The sequence below is a fragment of the Pelodiscus sinensis genome, chromosome 25, assembly GCF_049634645.1.
Source record: "Pelodiscus sinensis isolate JC-2024 chromosome 25, ASM4963464v1, whole genome shotgun sequence".
Lineage (NCBI taxonomy): Eukaryota > Metazoa > Chordata > Testudines > Trionychidae > Pelodiscus > Pelodiscus sinensis.
In genome coordinates, this window is record NC_134735.1 from 18,488,061 (window position 1) to 18,512,472 (window position 24,412).

The window sequence follows — 24,412 nt, forward strand, 5'->3', positions numbered from 1 at the left end:
CCACTGCTTGGTGCTCCTAAATCCCCCAGGTGCTTAGCTTGGGAGCTTTTCCGGGCAGGGGCTGCGGCTAGGGTTGCCAGGTGTCCCGTTTGAACCGGACAGTCCAGTATTTGAGCTTTCTGTCCAGGAGATAAATTGAGAAAATATCTCAGTTTTCTAAATAAGATGTACTCTAGGTTGTGATGCAATGGCAAGTATGACTGGTATTTTTATTGACCATCTGGCAACCCTGGCTGCGGCTGCCTCTCACTACTCTGGTGTGGACAAAGCACTGCAGTCATCCCGGGACAACGCCCCCAGAGACGCTCTCCCTCTGGGGCAGGGTCCTTTAATGCTTTTCACACTGACATAGGCTACGGGACAGCCCCTTGGACACGGGCATGAGTGTCCCCGCGGGGCGGTATCCCCCGGACGCTGCGCAATGCAGAGAAGAGGGGTGAGTCCTGGGGGATTGGTGGGACAAGAGACGTTCCGTTATTTTAACCCCACCCGCTATAAAGCAGCAAAACCCTGGGTCCAGGTACTCAAAAGTGCAGGGCTCTGCTTCTGCGGGATTAGCTGCCCCTTCTCGGCTGGGAACACGCAGGCGAAGCATCAAAGGGCTCCCACCCCACTGAGATGGTGACTGCATGTCTCGGGAAGGGAAGAATCCAGCCATGGGGGGGGAGGGATCCCCTCTGGCACTGACAGAGAGGCCCAGAGACATGCAGAAGGAAAGTTCGGGAGGGAGGGGGCAGAGATACCAGGTAGGGAGGAGGACGGAGGTGCAGCTAACTCTGGTACTCGTGACACCCAGACCCCATCTCTCCCCACCTCCTTGGACCCAGGCAGCACCTGCTCCTTTTTGTCTCCTCTCCCATTGACTGCCGCCCTCCTCACCACCAGGTCTCCCAAAGGTTCCTCTCCCCAAATGTTTCCCACTCCCCTCCCACTGTTCCTCGCTCCCAAATCCCTGGGGTCCTGTCAAACAAACGTCTCTTCCTCCCTCCTGTGGCTGGCACCTCCATGTCCTGTAGCCTGGCCCCCCTCCCTTTACTCCATTCTTCACCAACCCTTCCAGCTCCTTGAGTTCCATTTCTTCCAGCCTCCACCCCAACTCCCTACATCTGCATCTCCAGCCCAGCCCTGCCTCCCAGCCCCGCCTCTTAGCCCCCGGCCCCAAACCTTCCCTTCCCTGGTTCTTCCCTCCCCAAACTGCCTGTTCTGCTTATTTCTAGGCCAGGGGTGAAGCAGGAGCCATTCTGCTGGGCACTCTGCAAACACAGAACAAGGACAGTCTCAGCCCCACGCGTCTGGCCCTTGAAGAACAAACCCAGAGGCAGAGGGACCTGGACAGACGGGATGGTGAGGGGCAATTTCCCTCAGCAGCTTGGGCCGTCCTGGCAGAATGGTGTCTCAGTCTCCCAGGAGATCACGGTAGTGGGAACCAACTGTCCATGTTGTGCTAGACAAGGGCGATAGGAAGCCGCTCTGGGGTGCCCCACTAAGCCTGGCGGGCTGGGGGCGGGGCTTTGGGTGCTGTCAGCACGCTGGGCTGCACAGCCACAGTGTACTCCAGGGATCTGGTGGCCAAGTAGTGTAGTGGCTGCACTCCCAGTCCCCTGCCCTGAGCCTCCAAACCCCCCCCCCCACCTACCCCTGACTCCTGCACCACAATCCCTGCACTGCGCCCCCCCTCACTCCTGGACTCCCTGCCCTGAGCTCCCCACACCCATACACTCCCCAGCCCCCTGTCCTGAGCTCCACCATACCCCTGCCCTGAGCTCCCCATCCTCCCACACTCCCCACCCCCTGCCCTGAGCTCCCCCACATCCTCACACTCCTCATCCCCCGCCCTGAGCTCCCCATACTCCCACATTCCCCATCCCACTGCTCTGAGCTCCCCCACATCTACAAACTTCCCACCCCCCTGCCCTGAGCTCCCCCACATCCTCACACTCCATCCCCCTAACCTGAGCTCCCCACACCCACACACCCCAGCCCTGAGCTCCCTGGATTCCACACATTCAAATTTCTCACAGGTAATTTCCTGTCATTCAGTTTGGACACAGGCCGGCTAACCTTGTGAGGAGGGCTTTAAACTAGGTTCGACGGGGACAGGTGAGCAAAGCCCACAGGTAAGTGCTGAATGTGCGGGACTGAGAGATGGGTTGGAAATGGGGGGGATTACGGCCTATAATGGGAAGGAGCAAGGAGGGTCAGGGCACAACAGGGAGGCAAGATCAAATCAGTATCTTAGATGCCTATATACAAATCCAAGAAGTATGGGTAATAAGCAGGAAGAACTGGAATTGCTAACCAATAAATACAACTTTGATATCATTGGTATTACAGAAACCTGGTGGGATGGGACGCACGATTGGAATGTTGGTATGGAAGGGTACGGCTTGCTCAGGAAGGACAGACAGGGAAAAAAGGGAGGAGGGGTTGCCTTGTATATTAAAAATGTACACACTTGGACTGAAGTGGAGATGAACGTAGGAGATAGCGGTGTAGACAGTCTCTGGGTTAAGCTAAAAGGGGTAAAAAACGAGGGTGATATCATGCTAGGAGTCTACTACAGGCCACCTAGCCAGGTGGAAGAGGTGGATGAGGCCTTTTTTAAACAATTAACAAAACTAGCCAAAGCCCAAGATTTGGTGGTGATGGGGGACTTCAACTATCCAGACATATGTTGGGAAACTAACACAGCGGGGCGCAGGCTATCCAAGAAGTTTCTGGACTGCATTGGAGACAACTTTCTGTTTCAGAAGGTTGAAAAAGCTACCAGAGGAGAAGCTGTTCTGGATTTGGTTTTAAGAAATAGGGAGGAACTAGTTGAGAACTTGAAAGTGGAAGACAGTATAGGGGACAGTGATCATGAAATAATAGAGTTCATGATCTTAAGGAAAGGTAGAAGGGAGACCAGCACAATTGAGCTAATGGATTTCAGGAAGGCAGATTTTGATAAGCTCAGAGAACTTGTAGGTAAGGTCCCATGGGAAGCAAGACTGAAGGGAAAAACAACTGAGGAGAGTTGGAAGTATTTCAAAGGGACGTTGTTAAGGGCCCAAAAGCAAACAATTCCGCTGTGTAGGAAAGATAGAAAATATGGCAAAAGACCAGCTTGGCTTAACAAGGAGATCTTGCATGATCTCAAAATAAAAAAGGAGTCGTATAAAAAATGGAAACTAGGACAACTAACAAAGGATGAATATAGGCAAGCAACACGGGAATGCAGGGGCAAGATTAGAAAGGCAAAGGCACAAAATGAGATCAAACTAGCTACAGGCATAAAGGGAAACAAGAAGACCTTTTATAAATACATTAAAAGCAAGAGGAAGACCAAGGACAGGGTAGGCCCACTGCTTAGTGAGGAGGGAGAAGCAGTAACAGGAAACTTGGAAATGGCAGAGATGCTCAATGACTTCTTTGTTTCGGTCTTCACCGAGAAGTCTGGAGGTGTGCCTAACGTAGTGAATACAAGCAGAGAGAGGGTAAGTTTAGAAGATAGGATACACAAAGAACAAGTTAAAAATCACTTAGGAAAGTTAGATGTCAGCAAGTCACCAGCTCCTGATGAAATGCATCCCAGGATACTCAAGGAGCTGATAGAGGAGCTATCTGAGCCTTTAGCTATGATTTTTGAAAAATCATGGCAGACAGGGGAGATTCCAGAAGACTGGAAAAGGGCAAATATTGTGCACATCTATAAAAAGGGGAATAAGAACAACCCAGGAAACTACAGACCGGTCAGTTTAACGTCTGTCCCAGGGAAGATAATGGAGCAGGTAATTAAGGAAATCATATGCAAACACTTGGAAGGTAATAAAGTGATTGGGAATAGCCAGCATGGGTTTGTGAAGAACAAGTCATGCCAAACTAATCTGATAGCTTTCTTTGATAGGATAACGAGCCTTGTGGATAAGGGAGAAGCGGTGGATGTCATATACCTAGACTTTAGTAAGGCATTTGATACGGTCTCGCATGATATTCTTATTGATAAACTAGGCAAATATAACTTAGATAGGGCCACGATAAGGTGGGTGCATAATTGGTTGGATAACCGTAGTCAGAGAGTTGTTGTTAACGGTTCTAAATCCTGCTGGAAAGGGATAACAAGTGGAGTTCCTCAAGGGTCTGTTTTGGGACCCGTACTGTTCAATATCTTCATCAATGATGTAGATATTGGGATAGAGAGTACGCTTATTAAGTTTGCAGATGATACCAAACTGGGTGGAGTTGCAACTTCTTTGGAGGAGAGGGACATAATTCAAAATGACCTTAGCAAGTTAGGGAAATGGTCAGAGGTAAACAGGATGAGGTTTAATAAAGAGAAATGCAAAGTGCTCCACTTAGGAAGGAACAATCAGTTCCATACATACAAGATGGGATGCGACTGTCTAGGAAGGAGCATGGTGGAAAGAGATCTAGGGGTCATAGTGGACCACAAGTTGAATATGAGTCAACAGTGTGATGCTGTTGCAAAAAAAGCAAATATGATTCTAGGTTGTATCAACAGGTGTGTTGTAAGCAAAACTCGTGAAGTTGTGGTACCGCCCCAGGGTCAGGAGCATGTCAGGTCTCTTCAGACATGCATGTGCCTATTGGGCCACGGCCCCTGGGTGTCACGCAGCTGGAGCGTGGCATGGCATGTGCTTGCACGTGCACAGGTGTCTGTGTGATCCGTGGGAGGCATGGCCCACGTGCGCGGTCCCTGGTCTCCCTCCCGCCTCCTCCCCCAAACTACTTAATTCGAACTACTTCCCCGGTACGGTCTCCCTGGATGACCCTGCCGACTCCAGTGCTGGAACTCCTTGTGGTGGCCCCTCCGGTGTGCCCAGGTCAGGGCCCTCCAGTCCCGGCTCGCTGCCTCCCGGGCTGGAACGGACCGCCCCGCCCCCCAAGAGTCGGTCGAGGGCAGGGAAGTAGGGGCAGGTGGCAGCCCCTGCTGCGGCGCCGCCCCTGGTGGCCATGGCGTACGCCTGCCGCAGCTGTTTTACTTTCAGGTGCTCCCACGGCAGAAGATGCAAAAGGCCCTGGAAGGAAAGCCCTCCTGCTTTTTTACCACGGGAGGATGTGGGCTACCAACCGAAGCTCTGAGCCAAGGACTGAAGGACCCGTCCAAGCCGTGGCCGTACTCCCGAGACTTGACCGAAGCCAGCTCTCTCTTCCATGACTGCTGCAAGCCTCAACCGAGAACGTGGCGAGTGCTCCCACAATTCCCTCTCCCCCTTTCCATTGAGGATTCTGAAGGACCGTCAGCTGGTGATTTTTGGCTCTGACTGTAAGGGATGAATTGAGCCGGGAACGTAGCTGGTCCTCTTGGGCTGGGCAGAAGCTTTTGATGGGATGAGATGGGTTTTGGTCAGCCGGCGTGTGCCTAAAGAGCGTGGGTGGTGGCGATGCGGGAGAAGCGGCGCGTCGGAGGGAATTGCTCGCGTGTCCTGTTGTTGAGCAGTATGGCGAAGGCAGAAGTTCTCTTTGTGAGGGGCTTGGCGTGCCTCGGAGTAGTAGAGCAAGGCCAGTGTTGATGCTGTGGCAGCTCTTTGTCTAGGCGTTTTGTCTAGGCCTGAATGAAGGCTCTGGGTAGCGTGGTCCAGAAGTGCTTTGTTCCACGAGCGTCTGGAGAGCCTCCCTGGCGCGCTCCCTGAGCGGGTCCCGGCGGCCCTTGTGGGTGGGAAAAGGGCAGGAGGAAGCCCTGTTGCCTGAGGACAGAAGAGGAGGCCTCCGTGCCTCCCACACAGGAAGCGGGGGGCTGCCGAGAGCTTCCCCGCAGGCGGCATCCTGGCCTGGCCTTTAGCTACTTGCAGCCTGGAGTGAAGGCGCGGAGTCAAAAGAGGCCGGCCCACACGTAGCAGAGGATGGTTTCGATCCATCGACCTCTGGGTTATGGGCCCAGCACGCTTCCGCTGCGCCACTCTGCTCCCTTGGGGCTAGACTGCCCGCAATCCACTCTAGCACCTGGGCTGCACTGGCACGGCCAGGCAGAGGAGCAGGCTGCTAGGCAGCGTTTCGGAAAGCCCTTCGAGGTCTCTGTGGCGCAATGGGTCAGCGCGTTTGGCTGTTAAGCGAAAGGATGGTGGTTCGAGCCCACCCGGGGACGTGGCTACGCTCGGCCTCCTGGCGCTTGCTAGTGGGCTCCCTTTTGCCACCTCCAAGCCATCCCTCTCGGCCTCGGTGAGGTCACCTTGTGGCCGGCAAGGTTCAGGGGCCGTGCCGTGCCACGGGAGCCCGTCTCCCAGCAACCGCGCCGGGGCCTCGGCCTCGGGGCTTAAGCCCCGAGCCCAAGCGCGAAAGCTCCAGCCGGGCAGGTGTCGTTCCCCTCCCGCCTCTACGCCAGCTGAGAGGGAGAAACGCACGAGCCGCGCGGGTTCTTAGCCGCCTCCCTCCTGCGGGCCTGTTTGCTGCGCAGACCTCTGGGCCTGTCTCATGCCTCCCCTGGGAAGCGTGGCCGCGCGAACTGAGCCCCAGTCGCAGCTCCTGAGGTTTCCTGTGCAGCCTTGGACTTGCATGGCTGCCATGGTTTCTCTTTGGAAGGGACTCGGTCCCGCTTGGACAGGCGACTCGCCCGTGTGACTCCAAACGCCATCTTGTGGCTGTCTTTTTCCCCCACAGCCAGAACACCAGGATTCGCCTCCCACGGCAGAAGATGCAAAAGGCCCTGGAAGGAAAGCCCTCCTGCTTTTTTACCTCGGGAGGATGTGGGCTACCAACCGAAGCTCTGAGCCAAGGACTGAAGGACCCGTCCAAGCCGTGGCCGTACTCCCGAGACTTGACCGAAGCCAGCTCTCTCTTCCAACTAATCAGTTAGTATTGTTTGGCTTGCCTCTGCAGGCACTCTTCGAGATTTCGTAGTCTCTTAGTTCACTCAGTACTGGAATGGATTTCCCTTTGTGAGAGCTACAGGGCTCCAGGCTCACCTGTAGGTCTTAGCTGGTACAGTCCTACCTCTCAGGTTGTACCTCGAAGCTCCTGGTGGAGGCCGGTTTGGTAACAGTCTGGTTTGAGAGTCTGCCGCCTCGGTCCGCTGAACCTCGTCCTCAGGTGATTCCTCCAGGGAGGGGTCCTGGGTGACGGGGTCAATCAGCTCTGTTGGATCTGCAGTTCGGCATACATGACTTGCGTGGATCCACGAGGGGCGCTCCTTCACCTTTACTGCTGTGTGGGTGATGAGCAGCAATTGGAACGGTCCTTCCCACTGGGCTGTCAGGGAATTCTTTCTGCTATGTTCCTTCACGAACACGTAGTCGCCTGGTTGGATGTTGTGGCACGGCACATCAGTAGGTGCTGGGAGGGCTTCCTTTACCTGCAGGTGCAAGCTCTCCTAACCGTCATTTTATGTCTAGGTTTCTTCTTTCTGTGTGGCTGCTAGCCTGTGGGCCTCCTGCAACATTAAACTGCTTACAAATCACACATGAATTAGATATTCTTGAGACAGCTTCTAGGTGCATGCCTGGGGCGTACCATTGTTTTGGGATTTGTGAGGCCACCCCCCTTTTGCTCATGTGTGTCATTTGATGAGACACCTGAGCAAGCTGCCGTGTGAGAGATTTTTGGGGCGACTGGGCAGCCATCAGGTGCAACCATTATCCCAGCTGGGGATAAGGAGCAGCCTGCTTTCTCCCAAAGGTTTTTCTCTGCAGGTTGAGCAGCTTGCTGTAGTTCTATCAGGTCCTGCAAAGAAACAGGGAGGGAAAGAGAGACCAGAATCTGAAAGCGAGCCAGAGGTCCATGTGCTGCTGCACGTCTGGCCGCTGCATCAGCATTCCCATTACCCAGAGAAACAGGATCAGTGGCACCTGTGTGGGCCGGGCAATGGGTAATAGAAAGGGATGTGGGTAGCTGAATAGCATCAAGGAGTTGGGAGATAAGGGGACCATGAGAGATAGCAGAGCCAGAAGGGGTAAGGAAACCTTGTTTCCAAATTTGTTCTGTGGCATGACAGACAGAGAAAGCAAACTTTGAGTCAGTATAAATGGCAGCAGACTGTCCGGAAGCTAAAAGGCAAGCACGAATTAAAGCGATGAGCTCAGCAGCCTGAGCTGATTTTGATTCCTGGAAGAGAAAAGAACCTCTAAAACATTATTATCTGAGACCACTGCATATCCAGCCTTTAGTTTACCAACTGAATTTCTTTTACATGAGCTATCAGTATACAATACAAGAACTGCATTTTCCAGCAGTTGAGCAGACAAATCTTGGGGAGGCTTTACACAGTGCTCAAGCAATTCTTCACAGTTATGGGTATGTGCTTTACCAGTAGAGGGTAAAGGAGAAAAAGTAGCTGGGTTAAGTACATTACATCTTTGAATTACCACATTTGGGGAAGAGAGGATAACATTCTCATACAGGGTTTGTCTCTGAACAGATAGGTGCTGAGTGCGGTGTCGCTGTAAGAGAGCAGAGACAGCATGAGGGACCTGTAAGATAATGCTGTGGCCTAATGTGACAGGTTGGGCCTTTTTAAAGTAATTCAGCAGCAGCTGCAACAGCCTTCAGACAAAGTGGGAACCCACGGGCTACTGAGTCCAGTGTTGCAGAAAAATAAGCTACTGGACGAGGTGTGTGTCCAAGGGGTTGACAGAGAGCTCCAGCTGCAATTCCATCCTGTTCATGACAAAACAGAGTAAAAGGCTTGCTATATTTAGGTAAGCCCACTGTGCAGAAGAGTTTTAAGGGAAAGGAAAGCAGATTCACATTCTGGGGACCAGGTCACTGGGTCAGGAGCTAAGATTAAGAGTAGAATAGTAAGGGGCCTGGTGAGTCCAGAAAAGTTAGGAATCCATTGTCTGCAATATCCTGCAGTACCCAGAAATTTGTATACCTGACTTTGGTGAAAGGGTGAGGAATGAAAAAAACTTGAGATTCGCTCAGGTGTTAACTGGCGGCCATCTCCTAAAAGTAAATGTTCCAAGTACTGAACTCTTTGTTTTACAAATTGCAATTTGGCTTTGGAAGCCTTGTGACCCTTATTAGCAAGACACTTTAACACATAGGAGGTATCAGTTTTACATCTTTCCTCAGTTTCACTAGCAATTAACACATCATCAACATACTGAACTGCAGGGAAGAGAGATAGAATTAAGGTCAGCTTTTTAAAAACTGAGAAAACAGAGTAGGGCTTTTACAATAACTTTACAAAAACATGTCCAGGTTAATTGATGACCCTGAAAGGAAAAGGCAAAGAGAAATTGGGAATTCTTATGCACTGGAATAGAAAAGAAGGCAGAACATAAATCTATTACAGAAAACCAGGTTAGGTACTACTGGAAATCTAGGGATTACAAACTTATTAATGGCTCTTAGGTCTTCTACAAATCTATAGATTTGCTTTTTCACAGGTAGTACAGGTGTATTACATGGTGAAGTTGTATAAACAAGTATCCCTTGTTTAAGGAGGGAGAGATTACAGGCTTAATGCCCTCTTGTGCCTCCCTAGCCAATAGATACAGGGCTACCCTTGGGAAAGGCTTGTTGTGTCTGTCTGGGTATGTCTACACTACAAAGTTAGTTCGAACTAACGGACGTTAGTTCGAACTAACTTTAATAGGTGCTACACTAGCGCTCCGCTAGTTCGAATTTGAATCGAACTAGCGGAGCGCTTAGTTCGAACTAGGTAAACCTCATTTTACGAGGACTAACGCCTAGTTCGAACTAGCTAGTTCGAACTAAGGGCTGTGTAGCCCTTTAGTTCGAACTAGTGGGAGGCTAGCCCTCCCCAGGTTTCCCTGGTGGCCACTCTGGCCAACACCAGGGAAACTCTATGCCCCCCTCCCGGCCCCGGACCCCTTAAAGGGGCACGGGCTGGCTACGGTGCCCGTGCCAGGTGCAAGCCTGCCAGCACCCAGCTAGCAGACCCTGCACCTGGCAAAGGCACAGAGCCACCCACCCGATGCCCCCCAGCCCACCCCCTCTTGCCGGGACCAGGCTGGCGGCTCCCGGGAGCTTGCCCTGGACCGCAAGAGGCGGGCACCTTCCTGGGCTAGTGCGGACATCGTGGACCTTGTCCACGATCTCCGCACTAGGCACAGGAAAGTGGCCGTCTAGGGCAGGAGAGCTGCCAGCCTGGCCACCCAGGACCAGGTGTGCATGAAAATCAAGGGGGTCCACTGAGACCCCCGACACTGAGCCCTGAGCTTACAATGGCCGTCCTGGGTCAGACCAAAGGTCCATCTAGCCCAGTAGCCTGTCTGCCAACAGCGGCCAACCCTAGGGACCCTGGAGGGGATGGACCGAAGACAATGACCAAGCCATTTGTCTCGTGCCATCCCTCTCCAGCCTTCCACAAACTTTGGGCAGGGACACCACTCCTACCCTCTGGCTAATAGGACTCCATGGACCCAACCTCCATCACTTTATCTCACTTCCCTTTAAACTCTGTTCTAGTTCTAGCCTTCACAGCCTCCTGCAGCAAGGAGTTCCACAGGTTAACTATTTGCTTTGTCAACAACAACAACTTTCTCTTACTAGTTTCAAGCCTGCTACCCATTCCTTTCCTTTGGTGTCCTCTAGTCCTTCTTTATGGGAACTCAGGAAGAACTTTTATGAATGCACCCTCTCCACCCAACCCCTGCTTTTAGAGACCTCTATCCTGTCCCCCCTCCGTCTCCTCTTTTCTAAGCTGAACAGTCCCAGTCTCTGTAGCCTTTCTTCATCTGGGACCTGTTCCCAACCCCTGATCATGTTAGTTGCCCTCCCCTCTCCCAGCCTTTCTCTTCCCCTCTCCCACCTCCTTTTCCCAGTCTCCCCCAGTTTTTTTCAATAAAGACAGAGTCAATGTTGGAAGAAACGTTATCTTTATTTTGTACATCAATAAGAAGGGGGGCTAGGGAAGGGTAAGTGGAAGGAGGTGAGGGAGGAATGGGGTACGAGCCCCCGATGGGGAGGACTGGGCTGGCTCTGCGGGCTTCTGGGGGTGGAAGCTCTCCTGCAGCCCCCCAATTACTCCCTCTCCCCAGATGGCAGCCTGCGGCAAGTGCAGCCGGGCTGATGGCCGAGTGGTGTGATGTGCCCAGTGTGGGCACTCAGGGCACTCCAAGCCAGAACTTCTTTGCAAGCGGGGCACCCCTTAGAACTGTGTGTCCGGGGTGGGGGTCGGGACCCTTTAAGCGCAGCCCTCGGCTAGCCTGAGACAGCATCTCCATGCTCTAAGTCCTCCTTTTATGCCCTGCCGGCACTGCTTCCAGCCATCCTTAAGCCCTGTTCAGAGTCCACTCAATGTGGACTTGCTAGTTCGAACTAGCAAAACGCTAGTTCGAACTAGTTTTTAGTTCTAGATGCGTTAGTTCGAACTAGCTTAGTTCGAATTAACTAATTCGAACTAAGTTAGTTCGAACTAGCGCTGTAGTGTAGACGTACCCTATGTTATTTGCACTGGTGTTGCAGAGGCTAGCAACCCCACTTCATTCACATGGGCTGCCCACAATGTCTCTGGGACTTCTGAGAGGTCCAGGAGGGGTGTATGTCCTGAGGTCTCATCAGATTCCTCTGAGAGTAGTAATGCCATCAAATTTGGAGCCTGATAGGGGGAAGGTCAACAAATATCCCTTCCTCTCTACAGAGAAGGTTTGCACCCAATTTACACAACAAGTCACATCCCATAAGGTTTACAAGAGAACAGGGAGATAACAGGAAAGAATGTTCAGCTGACAAGGGTCCAAAGCGGGTTGGGGGTGCAGATGGCACATCTGGGGAATCAAGCTGTTTCTTTAGAGTAGCCAATTCTTGCTGCAGCTTTTCAATAGAATCTTTTTTGCTAGCCATAATGCTCTGATTTTTTTTTACTGCCACATCCTCCCAGAGGCACCAATATTCCATCTGGTTAGGATGTTTTTCCTCGAGGAAAACTCTAAGATAAGCAAGCTTTTGTAAGTCAAAGTTCTAGTTGTCATTTATTCTGGGAATTCCCCTGAGTATAGCCATTCCAAATGCTCAATAATTCCTTAAGTCTCCTTAGTTTCAAACCTGCAGGCAATACCTAGCTGACTGATCATCTGAGACAAGGGAGTCCCAGGCTGTGAGAAACCTTTCCCCTCAGTAGGAGACAGACTTGAGGGAGCAATCTTATCCATGTTAGCACTGTCTTGTCCAAGGACAGCGCAGGAGCCCAACAGTACTACCCTCCCCAAGGATAGTACAGGCGTCCAGCAGCACTACCCTCTCCAAGGATAGTGTGGGAGTCCACACAAACTGTCAGCTTCACTCATACTCCTTATGTGCCGGGGGAAACCGCCCTTGCTTTCAGCAGCTGTGCAGTGACACTGACAGCACTGGTGCCGCTGCAGTCCCCCTCCGGACTTCACTCACTCAAAACCATGCGCTTGGACTCGCCACCAATCAGTCAGCAACAACAACAACAACAACAAAATCCAACCCCTATTTGGCTATACCCAGTGTTTTCGTTTTAAGTTTCCCTCAAGCCTCTTAACAAAAAAATTTTAAGTAAAAGATGACTCTTACCGCCAGCCGGTCCAGCTGGTGACGAGAACAGGGAGGCGGACCGGGGGATTTTAAATGGATCCCTTACCCTCCAGATGCGCGCTGTAGTCCGTTCCCATTCCCCGTCATCAGCCTTTCCAACTGGAGTTCCAAGCCATCCCACTTCTGACACCAAATTGAGGGGGGAAATCTCGCTCCCCTGGGGTACAGAGCCCCCAGAAGGGTTCGAGGCCGGAGGTCAAATCAGTGAGGCAGGAAAGAAACTTAGAAGAGAAAACTTTATGATGCATGCATGCAGGCTGTCACTTCCAAGAGTGAAGCAGCAGCCCTGACAGACAGATTCAGGTATCCTTTATACAGAATGCTTAGACAGCTCAGTTGTGGATTGTTCTTCTTTAACATATCAAAGTCTCAGCAGAAGTACTTTGAGACTTCTGTTCACCCCAGGAGTGCTAGAAGTAAGTTTTTACAGTACACAAAGCCACATGAGAACTTGAGTGGAGGAGTCTATAAGTCAAACTGTGACAAAGATAAGGGTTTACATGACAAATTGTGACAGACTAGGAGTCTCCATGAACTTGAGATGGGAGGCATTGTAAGGGTCTTGATTAGAGCTAATTTGATTTCTCTCTGTTACAGGGAGAGAGGTCTGGAAAACTTTTAACCCTTACAGCAGTTTTCTTTTAGAAAGTTATGATTTCTGCACAGTTCCCCCCTTTAGACACAATTGGAGTTATTTGATTTTTCTCCCACACCCGAGACTTGACCGAAGCCAGCTCTCTCTTCCATGACTGCTGCAAGCCTCAACCGAGAACGTGGCGAGTGCTGCCCGTGCTCCCACAATTCCCTCTCCCCCTTTCCATTGAGGATTCTGAAGGACCGTCAGCTGGTGATTTTTGGCTCTGACTGTAAGGGATGAATTGAGCCGGGAACGTAGCTGGTCCTCTTGGGCTGGGCAGAAGCTTTTGATGGGATGAGATGGGTTTTGGTCAGCCGGCGTGTGCCTAAAGAGCGTGGGTGGTGGCGATGCGGGAGAAGCGGCGCGTCGGAGGGAATTGCTCGCGTGTCCTGTTGTTGAGCAGTATGGCGAAGGCAGAAGTTCTCTTTGTGAGGGGTTTGGCGTGCCTGGGAGTAGTAGAGCAAGGCCAGTGTTGATGCTGTGGCAGCTCTTTGTCTAGGCGTTTTGTCTAGGCCTGAATGAAGGCTCTGGGTAGCGTGGTCCAGAAGTGCTTTGTTCCACGAGCGTCTGGAGAGCCTCCCTGGCGCGCTCCCTGAGCGGGTCCCGGTGGCCCTTGTGGGTGGGAAAAGGGCAGGAGGAAGCCCTGTTGCCTGAGGACAGAAGAGGAGGCCTCCGTGCCTCCCACACAGGAAGCGGGGGGCTGCCGAGAGCTTCCCCGCAGGCGGCATCCTGGCCTGGCCTTTAGCTACTTGCAGCCTGGAGTGAAGGCGCGGAGTCAAAAGAGGCCGGCCCACACGTAGCAGAGGATGGTTTCGATCCATCGACCTCTGGGTTATGGGCCCAGCACGCTTCCGCTGCGCCACTCTGCTCCCTTGGCGCTAGACTGCCCGCAATCCACTCTAGCACCTGGGCTGCAGTGGCACGGCCAGGCAGAGGAGCAGGCTGCTAGGCAGCGTTTCGTAAAGCCCTTTGAGGTCTCTGTGGCGCAATGGGTCAGCACGTTCGGCTGTTAAGCGAAAGGATGGTGGTTCGAGCCCACCCAGGGACGTGGCTACGCTCGGCCTCCTGGCGCTTGCTAGCGGGCTCCCTTTTGCCACCTCCAAGCCATCCCTCTCGGCCTCGGTGAGGTCACCTTGTGGCCGGCAAGGTTCAGGGGCCGTGCCGTGCCACGGGAGCCCGTCTCCCAGCAACCGCGCCGGGGCCTCGGCCTCAGGGCTTAAGCCCCGAGCCCAAGCGCGAAAGCTCCAGCCGGGCAGGTGTCGTTCCCCTCCCGCCTCTACGCCAGCTGAGAGGGAGAAACGCACGAGCCGCGCGGGTTCTTAGCCGCCTCCCTCCTGCGGGCCTGTTTGCTGCGCAGACCTCTGGGCCTGTCTCATGCCTCCCCTGGGAAGCGTGGCCGCGCGAACTGAGCCCCAGTCGCAGCTCCTGAGGTTTCCTGTGCAGCCTTGGACTTGCATGGCTGCCATGGTTTCTCTTTGGAAGGGACTCGGTCCCGCTTGGACAGGCGACTCGCCCGTGTGACTCCAAACGCCATCTTGTGGCTGTCTTTTTCCCCCACAGCCAGAACACCAGGATTCGCCTCCCACGGCAGAAGATGCAAAAGGCCCTGGAAGGAAAGCCCTCCTGCTTTTTTACCTCGGGAGGATGTGGGCTACCAACCGAAGCTCTGAGCCAAGGACTGAAGGACCCGTCCAAGCCGTGGCCGTACTCCCGAGACTTGACCGAAGCCAGCTCTCTCTTCCATGACTGCTGCAAGCCTCAACCGAGAACGTGGCGAGTGCTGCCCGTGCTCCCACAATTCCCTCTCCCCCTTTCCATTGAGGATTCTGAAGGACCGTCAGCTGGTGATTTTTGGCTCTGACTGTAAGGGATGAATTGAGCCGGGAACGTAGCTGGTCCTCTTGGGCTGGGCAGAAGCTTTTGATGGGATGAGATGGGTTTTGGTCAGCCGGCGTGTGCCTAAAGAGCGTGGGTGGTGGCGATGCGGGAGAAGCGGCGCGTCGGAGGGAATTGCTCGCGTGTCCTGTTGTTGAGCAGTATGGCGAAGGCAGAAGTTCTCTTTGTGAGGGGTTTGGCGTGCCTGGGAGTAGTAGAGCAAGGCCAGTGTTGATGCTGTGGCAGCTCTTTGTCTAGGCGTTTTGTCTAGGCCTGAATGAAGGCTCTGGGTAGCGTGGTCCAGAAGTGCTTTGTTCCACGAGCGTCTGGAGAGCCTCCCTGGCGCGCTCCCTGAGCGGGTCCCGGCGGCCCTTGTGGGTGGGAAAAGGGCAGGAGGAAGCCCTGTTGCCTGAGGACAGAAGAGGAGGCCTCCGTGCCTCCCACACAGGAAGCGGGGGGCTGCCAAGAGCTTCCCCGCAGGCGGCATCCTGGCCTGGCCTTTAGCTACTTGCAGCCTGGAGTGAAGGCGCGGAGTCAAAAGAGGCCGGCCCACACGTAGCAGAGGATGGTTTCGCTCCATCGACCTCTGGGTTATGGGCCCAGCACGCTTCCGCTGCGCCACTCTGCTCCCTTTGGGCTAGACTGCCCGCAATCCACTCTAGCACCTGGGCTGCACTGGCACGGCCAGGCAGAGGAGCAGGCTGCTAGGCAGCGTTTCGGAAACCCCTTCGAGGTCTCTGTGGCGCAATGGGTCAGCGCGTTCGGCTGTTAACCGAAAGGATGGTGGTTCGAGCCCACCTGGGGACGCGGCTACGCTCGGCCTCCTGGCGCTTGCTAGCGGGCTCCCTTTTGCCACCTCCAAGCCATCCCTCTCGGCCTCGGTGAGGTCACCTTGTGGCCGGCAAGGTTCAGGGGCCGTGCGGTGCCACAGGAGCCCGTCTCCCAGCAACCGGGCCGGGGCCTCGGCCTCAGGGCTTAAGCCCCGAGCCCAAGCGCGAAAGCTCCAGCCGGGCAGGTGTCGTTCCCCTCCCTCCTCTACGCCAGCTGAGAGGGAGAAACGCACGAGCCGCGCGGGTTCTTAGCCGCCTCCCTCCTGCGGGCCTGTTTGCTGCGCAGACCTCTGGGCCTGTCTCATGCCTCCCCTGGGAAGCGTGGCCGCGCGAACTGAGCCCCAGTCGCAGCTCCTGAGGTTTCCTGTGCAGCCTTGGACTTGCATGGCTGCCATGGTTTCTCTTTGGAAGGGACTCGGTCCCGCTTGGGCAGGCGACTCGCCCGTGTGACTCCAAACGCCATCTTGTGGCTGTCTTTTTCCCCCACAGCCAGAACACCAGGATTCGCCTCCCACGGCAGAAGATGCAAAAGGCCCTGGAAGGAAAGCCCTCCTGCTTTTTTACCTCGGGAGGATGTGGGCTACCAACCGAAGCTCTGAGCCAAGGACTGAAGGACCCGTCCAAGCCGTGGCCGTACTCCCGAGACTTGACCGAAGCCAGCTCTCTCTTCCATGACTGCTGCAAGCCTCAACCGAGAACGTGGCGAGTGCTGCCCGTGCTCCCACAATTCCCTCTCCCCCTTTCCATTGAGGATTCTGAAGGACCGTCAGCTGGTGATTTTTGGCTCTGACTGTAAGGGATGAATTGAGCCGGGAACGTAGCTGGTCCTCTTGGGCTGGGCAGAAGCTTTTGATGGGATGAGATGGGTTTTGGTCAGCCGGCGTGTGCCTAAAGAGCGTGGGTGGTGGCGATGCGGGAGAAGCGGCGCGTCGGAGGGAATTGCTCGCGTGTCCTGTTGTTGAGCAGTATGGCGAAGGCAGAAGTTCTCTTTGTGAGGGGCTTGGCGTGCCTGGGAGTAGTAGAGCAAGGCCAGTGTTGATGCTGTGGCAGCTCTCTGTCTAGGCGTTTTGTCTAGGCCTGAATGAAGGCTCTGGGTAGCGTGGTCCAGAAGTGCTTTGTTCCACGAGCGTCTGGAGAGCCTCCCTGGCGCGCTCCCTGAGCGGGTCCCGGCGGCCCTTGTGGGTGGGAAAAGGGCAGGAGGAAGCCCTGTTGCCTGAGGACAGAAGAGGAGGCCTCCGTGCCTCCCACACAGGAAGCGGGGGGCTGCCGAGAGCTTCCCCGCAGGCGGCATCCTGGCCTGGCCTGGCCTTTAGCTACTTGCAGCCTGGAGTGAAGGCGCGGAGTCAAAAGAGGCCGGCCCACACGTAGCAGAGGATGGTTTCGATCCATCGACCTCTGGGTTATGGGCCCAGCACGCTTCCGCTGCGCCACTCTGCTCCCTTGGGGCTAGACTGCCCGCAATCCACTCTAGCACCTGGGCTGCACTGGCACGGCCAGGCAGAGGAGCAGGCTGCTAGGCAGCGTTTCGGAAAGCCCTTCGAGGTCTCTGTGGCGCAATGGGTCAGCGCGTTCGGCTGTTAACCGAAAGGATGGTGGTTCGAGCCCACCCGGGGACGTGGCTACGCTCGGCCTCCTGGCGCTTGCTAGCGGGCTCCCTTTTGCCACCTCCAAGCCATCCCTCTCGGCCTCGGTGAGGTCACCTTGTGGCCGGCAAGGTTCAGGGGCCGTGCCGTGCCACGGGAGCCCGTCTCCCAGCAACCGCGCCGGGGCCTCGGCCTCGGGGCTTAAGCCCCGAGCCCAAGCGCGAAAGCTCCAGCCGGGCAGGTGTCGTTCCCCTCCCGCCTCTACGCCAGCTGAGAGGGAGAAACGCACGAGCCGCGCGGGTTCTTAGCCGCCTCCCTCCTGCGGGCCTGTTTGCTGCGCAGACCTCTGGGCCTGTCTCATGCCTCCCCTGGGAAGCGTGGCCGCGCGAACTGAGCCCCAGTCGCAGCTCCTGAGGTTTCCTGTGCAGCCTTGGACTTGCATGGCTGCCATGGTTTCTCTTTGGAAGGGACTCGGTCCCGCTTGGACAGGCGACTCGCCCGTGTGACTCCAAACGCCATCTTGTGGCTGTCTTTTTCCCCCACAGCCAGAACACCAGGATTCGCCTCCCACGGCAGAAGATGCAAAAGGCCCTGGAAGGAAAGCCCTCCTGCTTTTTTACCTCGGGAGGATGTGGGCTACCAACCGAAGCTCTGAGCCAAGGACTGAAGGACCCGTCCAAGCCGTGGCCGTACTCCCGAGACTTGACCGAAGCCAGCTCTCTCTTCCATGACTGCTGCAAGCCTCAACCGAGAACGTGGCGAGTGCTCCCACAATTCCCTCTCCCCCTTTCCATTGAGGATTCTGAAGGACCGTCAGCTGGTGATTTTTGGCTCTGACTGTAAGGGATGAATTGAGCCGGGAACGTAGCTGGTCCTCTTGGGCTGGGCAGAAGCTTTTGATGGGATGAGATGGGTTTTGGTCAGCCGGCGTGTGCCTAAAGAGCGTGGGTGGTGGCGATGCGGGAGAAGCGGCGCGTCGGAGGGAATTGCTCGCGTGTCCTGTTGTTGAGCAGTATGGCGAAGGCAGAAGTTCTCTTTGTGAGGGGTTTGGCGTGCCTCGGAGTAGTAGAGCAAGGCCAGTGTTGATGCTGTGGCAGCTCTCTGTCTAGGCGTTTTGTCTAGGCCTGAATGAAGGCTCTGGGTAGCGTGGTCCAGAAGTGCTTTGTTCCACGAGCGTCTGGAGAGCCTCCCTGGCGCGCTCCCTGAGCGGGTCCCGGCGGCCCTTGTGGGTGGGAAAAGGGCAGGAGGAAGCCCTGTTGCCTGAGGACAGAAGAGGAGGCCTCCGTGCCTCCCACACAGGAAGCTGGGGGCTGCCGAGAGCTTCCCCGCAGGCGGCATCCTGGCCTGGCCTGGCCTTTAGCTACTTGCAGCCTGGAGTGAAGGCGCGGAGTCAAAAGAGGCCGGCCCACACGTAGCAGAGGATGGTTTCGATCCATCGACCTCTGGGTTATGGGCCCAGCACGCTTCCGCTGCGCCACTCTGCTCCCTTGGGGCTAGACTGCCCGCAATCCACTCTAGCACCTGGGCTGCACTGGCACGGCCAGGCAGAGGAGCAGGCTGCTAGGCAGCGTTTCGGAAAGCCCTTCGAGGTCTCTGTGGCGCAATGGGTCAGCGCGTTCGGCTGTTAACCGAAAGGATGGTGGTTTGAGCCCACCCGGGGACGTGGCTACGCTCGGCCTCCTGGCGCTTGCTAGCGGGCTCCCTTTTGCCACCTCCAAGCCATCCCTCTCGGCCTCGGTGAGGTCACCTTGTGGCCGGCAAGGTTCAGGGGCCGTGCCGTGCCACGGGAGCCCGTCTCCCAGCAACCGCGCCGGGGCCTCGGCCTCAGGGCTTAAGCCCCGAGCCCAAGCGCGAAAGCTCCAGCCGGGCAGGTGTCGTTCCCCTCCCGCCTCTACGCCAGCTGAGAGGGAGAAACGCACGAGCCGCGCGGGTTCTTAGCCGCCTCCCTCCTGCGGGCCTGTTTGCTGCGCAGACCTCTGGGCCTGTCTCATGCCTCCCCTGGGAAGCGTGGCCGCGCGAACTGAGCCCCAGTCGCAGCTCCTGAGGTTTCCTGTGCAGCCTTGGACTTGCATGGCTGCCATGGTTTCTCTTTGGAAGGGACTCGGTCCCGCTTGGACAGGCGACTCGCCCGTGTGACTCCAAACGCCATCTTGTGGCTGTCTTTTTCCCCCACAGCCAGAACACCAGGATTCGCCTCCCACGGCAGAAGATGCAAAAGGCCCTGGAAGGAAAGCCCTCCTGCTTTTTTACCTCGGGAGGATGTGGGCTACCAACCGAAGCTCTGAGCCAAGGACTGAAGGACCCGTCCAAGCCGTGGCCGTACTCCCGAGACTTGACCGAAGCCAGCTCTCTCTTCCATGACTGCTGCAAGCCTCAACCGAGAACGTGGCGAGTGCTCCCACAATTCCCTCTCCCCCTTTCCATTGAGGATTCTGAAGGACCGTCAGCTGGTGATTTTTGGCTCTGACTGTAAGGGATGAATTGAGCCGGGAACGTAGCTGGTCCTCTTGGGCTGGGCAGAAGCTTTTGATGGGATGAGATGGGTTTTGGTCAGCCGGCGTGTGCCTAAAGAGCGTGGGTGGTGGCGATGCGGGAGAAGCGGCGCGTCGGAGGGAATTGCTCGCGTGTCCTGTTGTTGAGCAGTATGGCGAAGGCAGAAGTTCTCTTTGTGAGGGGTTTGGCGTGCCTGGGAGTAGTAGAGCAAGGCCAGTGTTGATGCTGTGGCAGCTCTTTGTCTAGGCGTTTTGTCTAGGCCTGAATGAAGGCTCTGGGTAGCGTGGTCCAGAAGTGCTTTGTTCCACGAGAGTCTGGAGAGCCTCCCTGGCGCGCTCCCTGAGCGGGTCCCGGCGGCCCTTGTGGGTGGGAAAAGGGCAGGAGGAAGCCCTGTTGCCTGAGGACAGAAGAGGAGGCCTCCGTGCCTCCCACACAGGAAGCGGGGGGCTGCCGAGAGCTTCCCCGCAGGCGGCATCCTGGCCTGGCCTTTAGCTACTTGCAGCCTGGAGTGAAGGCGCGGAGTCAAAAGAGGCCGGCCCACACGTAGCAGAGGATGGTTTCGATCCATCGACCTCTGGGTTATGGGCCCAGCACGCTTCCGCTGCGCCACTCTGCTCCCTTGGGGCTAGACTGCCCGCAATCCACTCTAGCACCTGGGCTGCACTGGCACGGCCAGGCAGAGGAGCAGGCTGCTAGGCAGCGTTTCGGAAAGCCCTTCGAGGTCTCTGTGGCGCAATGGGTCAGCGCGTTCGGCTGTTAACCGAAAGGATGGTGGTTCGAGCCCACCCGGGGACGTGGCTACGCTTGGCTTCCTGGCGCTTGCTAGCGGGCTCCCTTTTGCCACCTCCAAGCCATCCCTCTCGGCCTCGGTGAGGTCACCTTGTGGCCGGCAAGGTTCAGGGGCCGTGCCGTGCCACGGGAGCCCGTCTCCCAGCAACCGCGCCGGGGCCTCGGCCTCAGGGCTTAAGCCCCGAGCCCAAGCGCGAAAGCTCCAGCCGGGCAGGTGTCGTTCCCCTCCCGCCTCTACGCCAGCTGAGAGGGAGAAACGCACGAGCCGCGCGGGTTCTTAGCCGCCTCCCTCCTGCGGGCCTGTTTGCTGCGCAGACCTCTGGGCCTGTCTCATGCCTCCCCTGGGAAGCGTGGCCGCGCGAACTGAGCCCCAGTCGCAGCTCCTGAGGTTTCCTGTGCAGCCTTGGACTTGCATGGCTGCCATGGTTTCTCTTTGGAAGGGACTCGGTCCCGCTTGGACAGGCGACTCGCCCGTGTGACTCCAAAAGCCATCTTGTGGCTGTCTTTTTCCCCCACAGCCAGAACACCAGGATTCGCCTCCCACGGCAGAAGATGCAAAAGGCCCTGGAAGGAAAGCCCTCCTGCTTTTTTACCTCGGGAGGATGTGGGCTACCAACCGAAGCTCTGAGCCAAGGACTGAAGGTCCCGTCCAAGCCGTGGCCGTACTCCCGAGACTTGACCGAAGCCAGCTCTCTCTTCCATGACTGCTGCAAGCCTCAACCGAGAACGTGGCGAGTGCTGCCCGTGCTCCCACAATTCCCTCTCCCCCTTTCCATTGAGGATTCTGAAGGACCGTCAGCTGGTGATTTTTGGCTCTGACTGTAAGGGATGAATTGAGCCGGGAACGTAGCTGGTCCTCTTGGGCTGGGCAGAAGCTTTTGATGGGATGAGATGGGTTTTGGTCAGCCGGCGTGTGCCTAAAGAGCGTGGGTGGTGGCGATGCGGGAGAAGCGGCGCGTCGGAGGGAATTGCTCGCGTGTCCTGTTGTTGAGCAGTATGGCGAAGGCAGAAGTTCTCTTTGTGAGGGGTTTGGCGTGCCTCGGAGTAGTAGAGCAAGGCCAGTGTTGATGCTGTGGCAGCTCTCTGTCTAGGCGTTTTGTCTAGGCCTGAATGAAGGCTCTGGGTAGCGTGGTCCAGAAGTGCTTTGTTCCACGAGCGTCTGGAGAGCCTCCCTGGCGCGCTCCCTGAGCGGGTCCCGGCGGCCCTTGTGGGTGGGAAAAGGGCAGGAGGAAGCCCTGTTGCCTGAGGACAGAAGAGGAGGCCTCCGTGCCTCCCACACAGGAAGCGGGGGGCTGCCGAGAGCTTCCCCGCAGGCGGCATCCTGGCCTGGCCTGGCCTTTAGCTACTTGCAGCCTGGAGTGAAGGCGCGGAGTCAAAAGAGGCCGGCCCACACGTAGCAGAGGATGGTTTCGATCCATCGACCTCTGGGTGATGGGCCCAGCACGCTTCCGCTGCACCACTCTGCTCCCTTGGGGCTAGATTGCCCGCAATCCACTCTAGCACCTGGGCTGCACTGGCACGGCCAGGCAGAGGAGCAGGCTGCTAGGCAGCGTTTCGGAAAGCCCTTCGAGGTCTCTGTGGCGCAATGGGTCAGCGCGTTCGGCTGTTAACCGAAAGGATGGTGGTTCGAGCCCACCCGGGGACGTGGCTACGCTCGGCCTCCTGGCGCTTGCTAGCGGGCTCCCTTTTGCCACCTCCAAGCCATCCCTCTCGGCCTCGGTGAGGTCACCTTGTGGCCGGCAAGGTTCAGGGGCCGTGCCGTGCCACGGGAGCCCGTCTCCCAGCAACCGCGCCGGGGCCTCGGCCTCAGGGCTTAAGCCCCGAGCCCAAGCGCGAAAGCTCCAGCCGGGCAGGTGTCGTTCCCCTCCCGCCTCTACGCCAGCTGAGAGGGAGAAACGCACGAGCCGCGCGGGTTCTTAGCCGCCTCCCTCCTGCGGGCCTGTTTGCTGCGCAGACCTCTGGGCCTGTCTCATGCCTCCCCTGGGAAGCGTGGCCGCGCGAACTGAGCCCCAGTCGCAGCTCCTGAGGTTTCCTGTGCAGCCTTGGACTTGCATGGCTGCCATGGTTTCTCTTTGGAAGGGACTCGGTCCCGCTTGGACAGGCGACTCGCCCGTGTGACTCCAAACGCCATCTTGTGGCTGTCTTTTTCCCCCACAGCCAGAACACCAGGATTCGCCTCCCACGGCAGAAGATGCAAAAGGCCCTGGAAGGAAAGCCCTCCTGCTTTTTTACCTCGGGAGGATGTGGGCTACCAACCGAAGCTCTGAGCCAAGGACTGAAGGACCCGTCCAAGCCGTGGCCGTACTCCCGAGACTTGACCGAAGCCAGCTCTCTCTTCCATGACTGCTGCAAGCCTCAACCGAGAACGTGGCGAGTGCTCCCACAATTCCCTCTCCCCCTTTCCATTGAGGATTCTGAAGGACCGTCAGCTGGTGATTTTTGGCTCTGACTGTAAGGGATGAATTGAGCCGGGAACGTAGCTGGTCCTCTTGGGCTGGGCAGAAGCTTTTGATGGGATGAGATGGGTTTTGGTCAGCCGGCGTGTGCCTAAAGAGCGTGGGTGGTGGCGATGCGGGAGAAGCGGCGCGTCGGAGGGAATTGCTCGCGTGTCCTGTTGTTGAGCAGTATGGCGAAGGCAGAAGTTCTCTTTGTGAGGGGTTTGGCGTGCCTGGGAGTAGTAGAGCAAGGCCAGTGTTGATGCTGTGGCAGCTCTCTGTCTAGGCGTTTTGTCTAGGCCTGAATGAAGGCTCTGGGTAGCGTGGTCCAGAAGTGCTTTGTTCCACGAGCGTCTGGAGAGCCTCCCTGGCGCGCTCCCTGAGCGGGTCCCGGCGGCCCTTGTGGGTGGGAAAAGGGCAGGAGGAAGCCCTGTTGCCTGAGGACAGAAGAGGAGGCCTCCGTGCCTCCCACACAGGAAGCGGGGGGCTGCCGAGAGCTTCCCCGCAGGCGGCATCCTGGCCTGGCCTGGCCTTTAGCTACTTGCAGCCTGGAGTGAAGGCGCGGAGTCAAAAGAGGCCGGCCCACACGTAGCAGAGGATGGTTTCGATCCATCGACCTCTGGGTTATGGGCCCAGCACGCTTCCGCTGCGCCACTCTGCTCCCTTGGGGCTAGACTGCCCGCAATCCACTCTAGCACCTGGGCTGCACTGGCACGGCCAGGCAGAGGAGCAGGCTGCTAGGCAGCGTTTCGGAAAGCCCTTCAAGGTCTCTGTGGCGCAATGGGTCAGCGCGTTCGGCTGTTAACCGAAAGGATGGTGATTCGAGCCCACCCGGGGACGTGGCTACGCTCGGCCTCCTGGCGCTTGCTAGCGGGCTCCCTTTTGCCACCTCCAAGCCATCCCTCTCGGCCTCGGTGAGGTCACCTTGTGGCCGGCAAGGTTCAGGGGCCGTGCCGTGCCACAGGAGCCCGTCTCCCAGCAACCGCGCCGGGGCCTCGGCCTCGGGGCTTAAGCCCCGAGCCCAAGCGCAAAAGCTCCAGCCGGGCAGGTGTCGTTCCCCTCCCGCCTCTACGCCAGCTGAGAGGGAGAAACGCACGAGCCGCGCGGGTTCTTAGCCGCCTCCCTCCTGCGGGCCTGTTTGCTGCGCAGACCTCTGGGCCTGTCTCATGCCTCCCCTGGGAAGCGTGGCCGCGCGAACTGAGCCCCAGTCGCAGCTCCTGAGGTTTCCTGTGCAGCCTTGGACTTGCATGGCTGCCATGGTTTCTCTTTGGAAGGGACTCGGTCCCGCTTGGACAGGCGACTCGCCCG

General features: G+C 56.6%; 10 non-coding genes across 10 annotated transcripts; 4 read left to right on the top strand and 6 right to left on the bottom strand.

Annotated features, from left to right (window-relative positions):
• Positions 1-5,834: 5,834 nt before the first annotated feature.
• On the bottom strand, positions 5,835-5,906 carry TRNAM-CAU (transfer RNA methionine (anticodon CAU)). Its single transcript has one exon. It is a non-coding gene; the product is annotated as a tRNA-Met (tRNA).
• A 7,990-nt stretch (positions 5,907-13,896) lies between these two features.
• On the bottom strand, positions 13,897-13,968 carry TRNAM-CAU (transfer RNA methionine (anticodon CAU)). Its single transcript has one exon. It is a non-coding gene; the product is annotated as a tRNA-Met (tRNA).
• A 1,739-nt stretch (positions 13,969-15,707) lies between these two features.
• On the top strand, positions 15,708-15,781 carry TRNAN-GUU (transfer RNA asparagine (anticodon GUU)). The gene has a single exon. It is a non-coding gene; the product is annotated as a tRNA-Asn (tRNA).
• A 1,388-nt stretch (positions 15,782-17,169) lies between these two features.
• On the bottom strand, positions 17,170-17,241 carry TRNAM-CAU (transfer RNA methionine (anticodon CAU)). The gene has a single exon. It is a non-coding gene; the product is annotated as a tRNA-Met (tRNA).
• A 105-nt stretch (positions 17,242-17,346) lies between these two features.
• Positions 17,347-17,420, top strand: TRNAN-GUU (transfer RNA asparagine (anticodon GUU)). The gene has a single exon. It is a non-coding gene; the product is annotated as a tRNA-Asn (tRNA).
• Positions 17,421-18,799: 1,379 nt separating this feature from the next.
• On the bottom strand, positions 18,800-18,871 carry TRNAM-CAU (transfer RNA methionine (anticodon CAU)). The gene has a single exon. It is a non-coding gene; the product is annotated as a tRNA-Met (tRNA).
• A 1,553-nt stretch (positions 18,872-20,424) lies between these two features.
• On the bottom strand, positions 20,425-20,496 carry TRNAM-CAU (transfer RNA methionine (anticodon CAU)). The gene has a single exon. It is a non-coding gene; the product is annotated as a tRNA-Met (tRNA).
• Positions 20,497-20,601: 105 nt separating this feature from the next.
• Positions 20,602-20,675, top strand: TRNAN-GUU (transfer RNA asparagine (anticodon GUU)). The gene has a single exon. It is a non-coding gene; the product is annotated as a tRNA-Asn (tRNA).
• Positions 20,676-22,240: 1,565 nt separating this feature from the next.
• TRNAN-GUU (transfer RNA asparagine (anticodon GUU)) lies at positions 22,241-22,314 on the top strand. The gene has a single exon. It is a non-coding gene; the product is annotated as a tRNA-Asn (tRNA).
• A 1,379-nt stretch (positions 22,315-23,693) lies between these two features.
• On the bottom strand, positions 23,694-23,765 carry TRNAM-CAU (transfer RNA methionine (anticodon CAU)). The gene has a single exon. It is a non-coding gene; the product is annotated as a tRNA-Met (tRNA).
• Between the last annotated feature and the right edge of the window lie 647 nt (positions 23,766-24,412).